The following is an 8,280-nucleotide window of genomic DNA, read 5'->3' as shown; positions in this document are numbered from 1 at the left end:
GGATGGGCATTGAGAGCTGCAGCCACCAGTTCCCAGGGCACAAGCCCAGCACCGAGCCAAAGGCTTGCTCCACACTCCAAGCCTTGCAAAAACGCTCAACTGGAGTGAAGGCACGAGCCAGCTGGGAGAGGCTGGGTGCCCAAATATAGGCAGTGAGGGCTGCGATGTCACAGTGCATGGCCGGGGGATGTCACAGCCCGTCATTGGGGGATGTTTGTGTTAGTGCCATTTGGAAAGAGAATAGGACATCCTTGGAGCAGCACAACATAGCAGAGCAGGTTTTGTTTCACTCTAGAATTAACAGAGAAATTGTTCATAAAGGAAAAAGCACATAAAGCTCAGAGGCTCCATAGCTCAGGGGTTAGAGCACTGGTCTAGTAAACCAGGGGTCGTGAGTTCAAATCTCACTGGAGCCTGGGGGAGGGCTCTGTACCTCCAGCAAAGACCCACAGCCTTATCTTTCTGGTGTTTTCCAAAACGTTGCTGGTGTCATTTTTTGGAGCATCCACCCCAGCCTAAGTGAAATACAAACGTTACATAGCACCTATACCAAATAACAGGCAATGAGAAGAAGAGAAAAATAGCAATGGTCAGAGTTAAACCCTCAAAAGAATACCTTGAAATATTTTTAAAGTATAGCAATTGGAAATAGGAAATACCTAATGGATTTAAAGCCTTCTGAATCCCGCAGACATTGTGAGGCTCACTGATGAACAAATCTGAAATGGCTGCTAGATATTTACAGGCAGATCCGGTTCAGCTCTTCATACTTCAGTTTTACAATCAAATTATGTCTCCAGAGCTCAGTAACTACAGAGCTGGCTGAAAAAATTATAAATACGGTTTGTGGAAGAATAGTAACATTAGTCTTCTTCAGAGTTCTACTGGGGCGGCTGGAAAGTTATAGTTTTTAAGAAAAAAGAAAAAGCTAGGAATTAACCTATTTTGCATCTTGAGTTCAGTGAATTTCAATCCAGATTTATGAGATTTCATACTCTGCCTTTGCACATTTCCCATTTTTTTTCTTATTTTCAAATAGACTTCCTATTTGGTTCCATCAAAACAATTCAAACCAGGGATGTAAAATGACATTTTTGAATTTGAAAAGGGCCTTTTCCATTTGAGGCAAAGAAGGCTCAAAAGCCTGAAACATTTTTGTCTTGTGGAGGTGGACACTGGGTGCCAGGAGGGACACGGCGCTTTTGTTGCCTCTTTTCAGCCTGTTTCCTTACAGCTCTGTTTTCCCAAAACAGCGAGCACGTTACAGCTTTGGTGGGTTGATGTGTTTTCTCCACATGAGGAGTGACCTGCAGGAATTTCCTAGCTTTCCTCTGTGTATATCACAGTAAGGCTAAAGAAACAGAAGTCAGCAGGGTTCCCATTAATCTGCAACCTAATAAACTAGCACTAGTTATTGTTATTATAACCCAAGATACTGGAAAATGGACAGATGTGTTTTACTGAAATTGAATTTGTTTCTAAACTGTTGTGGCTATATGGCTATTTACCCTGTCCCTCATTCCAGCTTCTCTCTTTATTCTGCTTTCATATGACACTGCTGAGCAATATCCAAAAAGATCTTTGTGGTTCAAGTTCACTTTTGCCATCAGGCTCATGGTTTCAGCTTAGCTGAGCCTGGTAGTGATGGAAATGATCCTTTGAAAAATTAATGTCTTTCATCTCTGTGCAAAAATGACAAATGTTCAGGATATGTTTTGCTGAATTCTTAATCTACACAGTACTTAGTATTAATGTAAAAACTCCTTTCCCCAGTAACCCTGCTGCAATGCATAACACCAAACATACTGATGCTACTTGTTAAACATGGGCCTGATGCAAAGATCACTTTTAACAGTGAGCCTTGGACCGTGTCCCAGCTAAATCCTTTTGTATCAATCATCTATCATCTTTTTCTCTGCAGAAAACAGGGCTTTTCAAAGATAGAGCTTGACAGGAGGGGCGAAGAGGGCAAAGTCATTTATATCCATATCCTGAAGCCCATGTAAATGTGGGAGGGAGGAAGGGTGCCTCTTCATCTTTGTCAGCCTGTGAAATGGAAACGCTACACACGTGTTCGGAGATGCAGGACAGGTTGTGTAGCTCTGCCACAAGGACTGTAACAAGGCTGGTCCGCTTATGGGTTTACTCAGGAAGAACTCTTCCTCTTTAAAGTTGTGCCCTGCCCTAATCCAGATCTAGACAGTCTTGTATTTCTTTGTTTAGGGAGATTTAAAGGTATCTTCCTGTATATCCTAGAAAACTTGCTTTTCATATTTTCCTGAAAACTTCAGAATACCGTTTCTCTTTTTAAAAAACATCCTAGATGCTGTGCATTTCTCTGGCATGCTTTTCATTCCTGGGTTTCCCTCTGAGGGTTGCATCAAGCTGGACAGAGAAATCATTTGTTCTAATATAAACAACATTGAACTTTGTGGCCCAGCAGCCTGGATCATCAAGGTGACCATGGTCATTCCCTGAATCCAAGGACCATGTTAGCAGAGCTGCATTTCTGCCTCTAGTTCAGTTCCAGTGAAGACCACGTATGCCTCAACAAATCCATTTCTTAGGTCATGTGGGAAACAACCAATAAATAATTTAATCCAGGGAGGGAAACTTTGAGCAAGAGCCAGTGAAAATGTTCCCACGTTTAGAGAGTTTTTAGATTTAGAAATACAATTTAGGCTAATGTTAAAATCTATCATACAAAAGGATCAAATGGCAGCCTTGTAGCCTCAACCCAGAGGAAAAACATCTAATAAAATCAGTAGGACTGCAGAATTCAGAGTGGGGAAAAACCACCCAACTTTACCTATTTTCCTGTTCTCCCATAATGAATACGCTCAATCCCTTATTCCAAAAAAGCTATTGTGGTTTTAACAATAACGTTTTAAAAACAAATATGAAATGTTTTGCTTGCATCCTAGAGAAAGGGTGACTGCAGCTACCGAAGGCTTCTGCTTGGCAGCACCAGTCTACACCATTACCCTACTGCTGCAGTATCCTCTTGCACCATGTCCCTGAGCTGCCTCCTCGCTCAACCCCAGCTTTCCTACAGACCCTGAACTACACACCTACGTACAGTCAGATAAATCACACCCTAAAATTCATAAACTGTGCAAAGTGGGGCTGGGAACCTTGCTCAGCTGGAGACAGCTACACTATGGATGTTTGGGTGGAAGAAAACCCACCTGCTGCTCTCCCAGTCCTTCTGCTGACATCTCTGTGGAAGCCAAACCGGCATTTTGGGGAAAACCAAATGCAAACCCTAGGAAAAAATGATTCACAGCAAATAGCTAGTAAAAAATAAAAAAAAGAGCAAGAATGAGAAATGCTGATAGGTTCATCGACACTTTGCAGTGGCCATGGACCAAGGTATCTCTTTCAAATTCAGAGAAGTCAAGTTTCCCTCATGACTGGAGGACAGAGACATTCTTCAATAATAGCTATATGTACCTGCCTGCCAGGCACAGGGAGCTCCACAGTATCCACAGAGATATCTGTGCACAGCCTGCGCATCATCCACCCACATCCAGCCACTGGAGATTTCTCCACTGCCTTGGTGCAAAATTTTTCCCTGGGAGTTTGTCATCTCTTGGAGCTGGTGCAATAACTACCTGCTTCTCCTGAACTCCAAGGCCTGAAAAGAGCATTACCATAAAATCCAGTAATGCAACAGCTTCGGTGAGACCTTCTGGCTGCCCAGAAAGGCTGAACGCAAAGACACCATGCACTAAAACTGATGTGAATGTGGCCTTGGGGCTCCCCAAGTCTGCCAGCTGCCAGCACCACATACTTAGATGGCATCTTCACAGAAGCCTTGAAAATCTTGATAACCTATCACCGACTGCCCATTTCTTTCAAATACATGAGCCTCTTACAAACACAGCAGCCCTGGCAGCTGACAAAGGTCATGTCCCTGCTGAAGACAGGTACAGCAGCTCATAATCAAAAGCTTCTGCCAATATCACCATATCACAAATATCTTGGCATGAATGTGTGGAAAGGATTACACCCTGATTCAAGGAGAAAACTCCAAAACAGCAGTCCACTTGGGGATGAGAGCACCCACGGCCAGGTAACAGCACTGGCAACTTGTCTCAAAGCCACAGACTGATGGGGCAGGTTTTCAGGACTCTTCTTAGCATCCAGCGTGATTTGCACAATGCCCTGCTTCTGGAAATGTTGCAGCATCCCAATCTTTTACTGATTGTGGTGTTCACCCTTACAATCTCCACATCTATTGAACAGACTAGGAAACCTTGTCTTCTAAATGGCAGGTCCCTCAGGTTTTGATACGGGCATTATAGTTCTTCTGGACTCAATCAGTGAGATACCATTAACCCGATCAGCGCAGTTTGAATATGAAGTTACCTTCCCAGCAAACATGCTCATTCCTGTAGGACATACCTCCGTGAAAGACCTTGGGGAAAAAAAGAAAAAATTCTTGTAGTTACTGCAAATTTAACTAAACTATAAAAAGCCAACCGCATCTGCTTTCATCTCGGCACCTTGCCATGCAAATAAGAACTTAAAGGCAGATACAGGATGGGGGTAGGAGTCTGCTATGAGGATACAGCAAGGGAACAGAGGGTCTGCCTTAGATGAGATGTGAGGAGTTTGCTGTGTTTAGTCTCGCAACAGGAAGGCTGAAAGCAGACATGACTAGCTCATATAAATACCACAGCCGTAAACAACTAGAAGGAGAAAGAACTGTTTAAACTAAATTACGTCATTAACATGAATGAATATATGAGGCTGGAATTTAAAAAAAAAAATCTCTAAAAATCAGAGGAGTAATTTTTTCAAGCAGCCTAAGCAACAGGAGGAGGAAGCCCCACGAGAGGTCAGCAAGTGCACCGGCAGGTTATGGAGGAGCTGGATAGCACAGCTAGACTCCGTGAGCCAAGAGCACCCATCCTGTACTCTGTTCATCGGTGATATGACCTTGTCTAAGTCCAGCAGCGTCCTGTGTTATGTGAGTACTTGTGTGTATCCATGTGTATTTTTATCAGTCTTTTAAGTAACTTGTTTCTCCAAATGCTTCTTCCATTTCCAGAAGCAGGAGGTAAAGACTTCAGGCCTGCTTTCTCCTCCACCCCAGAGAGCTTGTGATGTACCTGTTGAGTGCCTCACCTCCCCCCTGCCTGTTAGGGAAACAGTTCATTCCCTGTGCAGTGAGCCTAGTTAGAGAGCTCAGTTGCTCTAATAATGGTCATCTATTTATAGCCTTTTGTAATTTGTTTCGTGACAGAGTTTCTGCAAGATGCTCCTTGATTCTTGCAAGTTTGTAATGATTTTTCCCTTCTTATGTTATTGAAAGTAGCTTTTGTGCTCAGAAAAATGACTGTAATAAAGGCCATTTCATGTGTTCAGAGTAAATGATAGGGACTTTAACAGGTTTTTGATGAAAGCTTAGAGTTTCTCTTTGTTTTCCTTCACTTCTTTTCAATCTTCTGGGTCAGATGGGTCTGGCTTACCCTAAAACTTGTAAGAGCAGAACAGGGACAGAGTAAAATTATCTCAATGCTGTACAGCCTTGACCATTGCTAGCACAGCACCTCAGTCCTCTGCCCAGGTCTCTGGTGATGGCACCAGAAGAAGGGCAAAGTCTGGAGATGGCACTGGCTATGCTTAATTTGCTCATTCCATAACTGTCTCTCACCAGATATGACAATCTAATTATTTCGGTTAGGCCAGCTATTAAATTTTATTGGAATTGATACAACTGGCCTGATGAAATAATCTCCAACATTTTCCTCCCACAGATGTCTGTACCATCATAGCTACCGCTACATTTCTAGTGCCACTGTGGACTGCAGTGCACAACTGCATCATTTTTACTCCAGAAGAGGATCTCCAGGTTTTCTCAATTTTCTACAATATTTTTAATCTGAAGAAGAGTTTTTCTCTCCATGTATCTCCAGGTGAAAACGCTGGTGGCCTGTCCTACCTGCAGTGCTGCTGGGGGAATGTCGAAGCAGAGGGAGAAGTCTTTCTCTTTGCTGTCTGTGTGTCAAGGCTCAGACTTCTCACAGCCCCTGCTTTGTGGGAGGAAACAGGACTGGGAGAGTTGAGTCCTGAAGCCACAGCCATACCCTTGCTCTCTGCCAAACTGAGTGGGGCCTCATTAAGCAGTGGGCTGTGGGATTTCATTACTCAAGCTTCAGGTTCACACTTCTGTCATTGTCCTCTCCTTACCTGGTCACAGCTGTTTCTGGAGTTTCTTCACAATTGAAACTTTCAGCAATTCTCTGGTGGGCTCCAGCTTTGTTGCTCCTCCATGGTTAGTCCATAGCCCTACACCACCTCTCTGCCTTTCCCCTTTCCTCACTTCCCAGCCTTTGCCTTTTGCCTTCTTGCTTTGACTCCCCCTTTCTGAGCATTGCCAGTTGGTGACCCATGCATCTCCATGTGCACTTCTAGGTACCAGCTGGGACTTCCCAGGCATCCCAGCAGCCAGGAGACCCTGTTAGCAGTGGAAGGTGCACAGAACCATTTCTGCACTCTCAGTGAGATGTGTCTGGACCACCAGGAGGCATTAGTCCTCCACTGAGGGCAATCAGGTGGTGGGAAAACCTTGCACGACTGCTCAGCTCCAGAAGTCTTGTCCCCGCTTGGCTATAGTGCCCAGCAATGCCTTTCAAGTTAACCACAGTTACAGAAGAGACAGAGCATTAGCACCGGTATCAAACCTGCCGTCTTGAAAGTCTAACACAGTTTGACCTGGCCTCTCTTGCATTAAGTCGAGAGAGCTCGGGGGCTCTCTCTGTTACCATGAGAGGGCAGCACCTGGGTTTTCTGGGAGAGTTCCTGGGTATTGAGCTTCCAGCAAAGATGCATCAGGCTCACTGGAAAACATTCAGCAAACCTACAGAGAATTCTTCTTTTTCTTCAAGTCTAAGACTCAGTTACACAGATGACGGGTCCAAACTAAACCCTTCACACAGCTTTCCTTCACAGTTGGGCTGTTTGCTTCTTTGTATAATCAGCTTCACAAAAGGATCTCAAATTGCCAAGAAATTCTCCTACTTCCGCTCAGGACGGAGGTAAATTGCGTTTTGTTTTGTTTTCTCAGCTGTTGTAACTAAAGTGTTTCAAGAATTTGTGGGGACCAGAGAGGGATTATGAGTCTAAGTCTCCAGTCAGGCCTTTGGGTCTCCTATACACCCACGGCTGTAATTCCCCAACTCGTCACCAGTAACAAACCTGAACGATGAAGTCCACAGCACGATTAGGGAGCCTGGTATTTGCTTCCTTTCTCAAGTGAGCCCTATGTTTCCTTTCTCAGGAAGGCAGAGCTGCTTGAGGTGTATGTTTGCTTTTATTTTACCTTGTTTCTCTCCTTCCTCCTCTGCAGCAGTGGGAGCAGCAGGATCCAATTTGCAGAGAAACAGCACGGTACTGAATAGCTCAGCGTATGCTGTAGTGCAGAGAATGCTTTCATAGAGCTGAGCACAAACAAGCTGCTCTCTATATTTGGCTGTTTCTGGCTGGAAAGCAAAAGAGCAATTTCAGTAGACACTATACATCACATGGATGTCCATCTGAATGCTTCCAGGGGGTGGCACATTCACTTTTGAAGAAAACCATGTTCTAGGAGTTACTCTGTTTTTGTTTGTAGAGGTAAATTTCCTGGGAACTATACAGGAACTTCCTGATTCAAATACAATTGACTGTGACTGTGCAGCTGCACTGATGCTGGTGGAAAGCAGCATAACTATATTGCCATTGATGCTCTGCTGGGCACATCAGCTAAGGATCCATCCCATGTCCTTTTCAAGGCTGAGACCAGAAGAAGTTCATCCTGTACCAAGAACATGTGAATGTGAGGGGTTGAGAAGTTAAAAGATTAGTTTCAAGGAGTTCATTTTCTGCTGTGAAATTCATAGACTGAGCAAAACGAAAGAGGATGAATATCCCCAAAGAGAACAGAATGAAACTTTTCAGATGGTTTCATTGGCAATGAACTTTTTTCACAATAACTGGTCATCTCAGTTGATTTTGGAATGAGCAGTCAGAACTGAAACAAAGCTATTGGGTTTTTCTGAGTGAGAACTGAAATGTTAGATTCTCTGCTGACTTGTGCTGGCCCCGTAGTCAAATGTGATATTCCCCCTGGCATTTCAATGTGTTAATGAAGTCCAGAGACGACCTCGACTCTTGTTTTATATTTCATGGAACACTAATGGCAAATTCAGCCCCCTGGCCCCAGCCAAGCAGATGGCCAAAATGCAGCTTTGGCTCCATTTCAACCCCTTTTATAGCCTCAGGGCAGAGCCT

At 44.0% G+C, this 8,280-nt stretch overlaps 1 non-coding gene across 1 annotated transcript; it reads left to right on the top strand.

Moving 5' to 3' along the window:
- The first annotated feature begins 343 nt into the window (after positions 1-343).
- TRNAT-AGU lies at positions 344-416 on the top strand. Its single transcript has one exon. It is a non-coding gene; the product is annotated as a tRNA-Thr (tRNA).
- The last annotated feature ends 7,864 nt before the right edge of the window (positions 417-8,280 follow it).

The sequence above is a fragment of the Fulmarus glacialis genome, unplaced genomic scaffold, assembly GCF_000690835.1.
Source record: "Fulmarus glacialis isolate BGI_N327 unplaced genomic scaffold, ASM69083v1 scaffold4449, whole genome shotgun sequence".
Taxonomy (NCBI): Eukaryota; Metazoa; Chordata; class Aves; order Procellariiformes; family Procellariidae; genus Fulmarus; species Fulmarus glacialis.
Note: the sequence above shows the minus strand (reverse complement) of the source record. Positions and strands in the feature narration are given on the sequence as shown.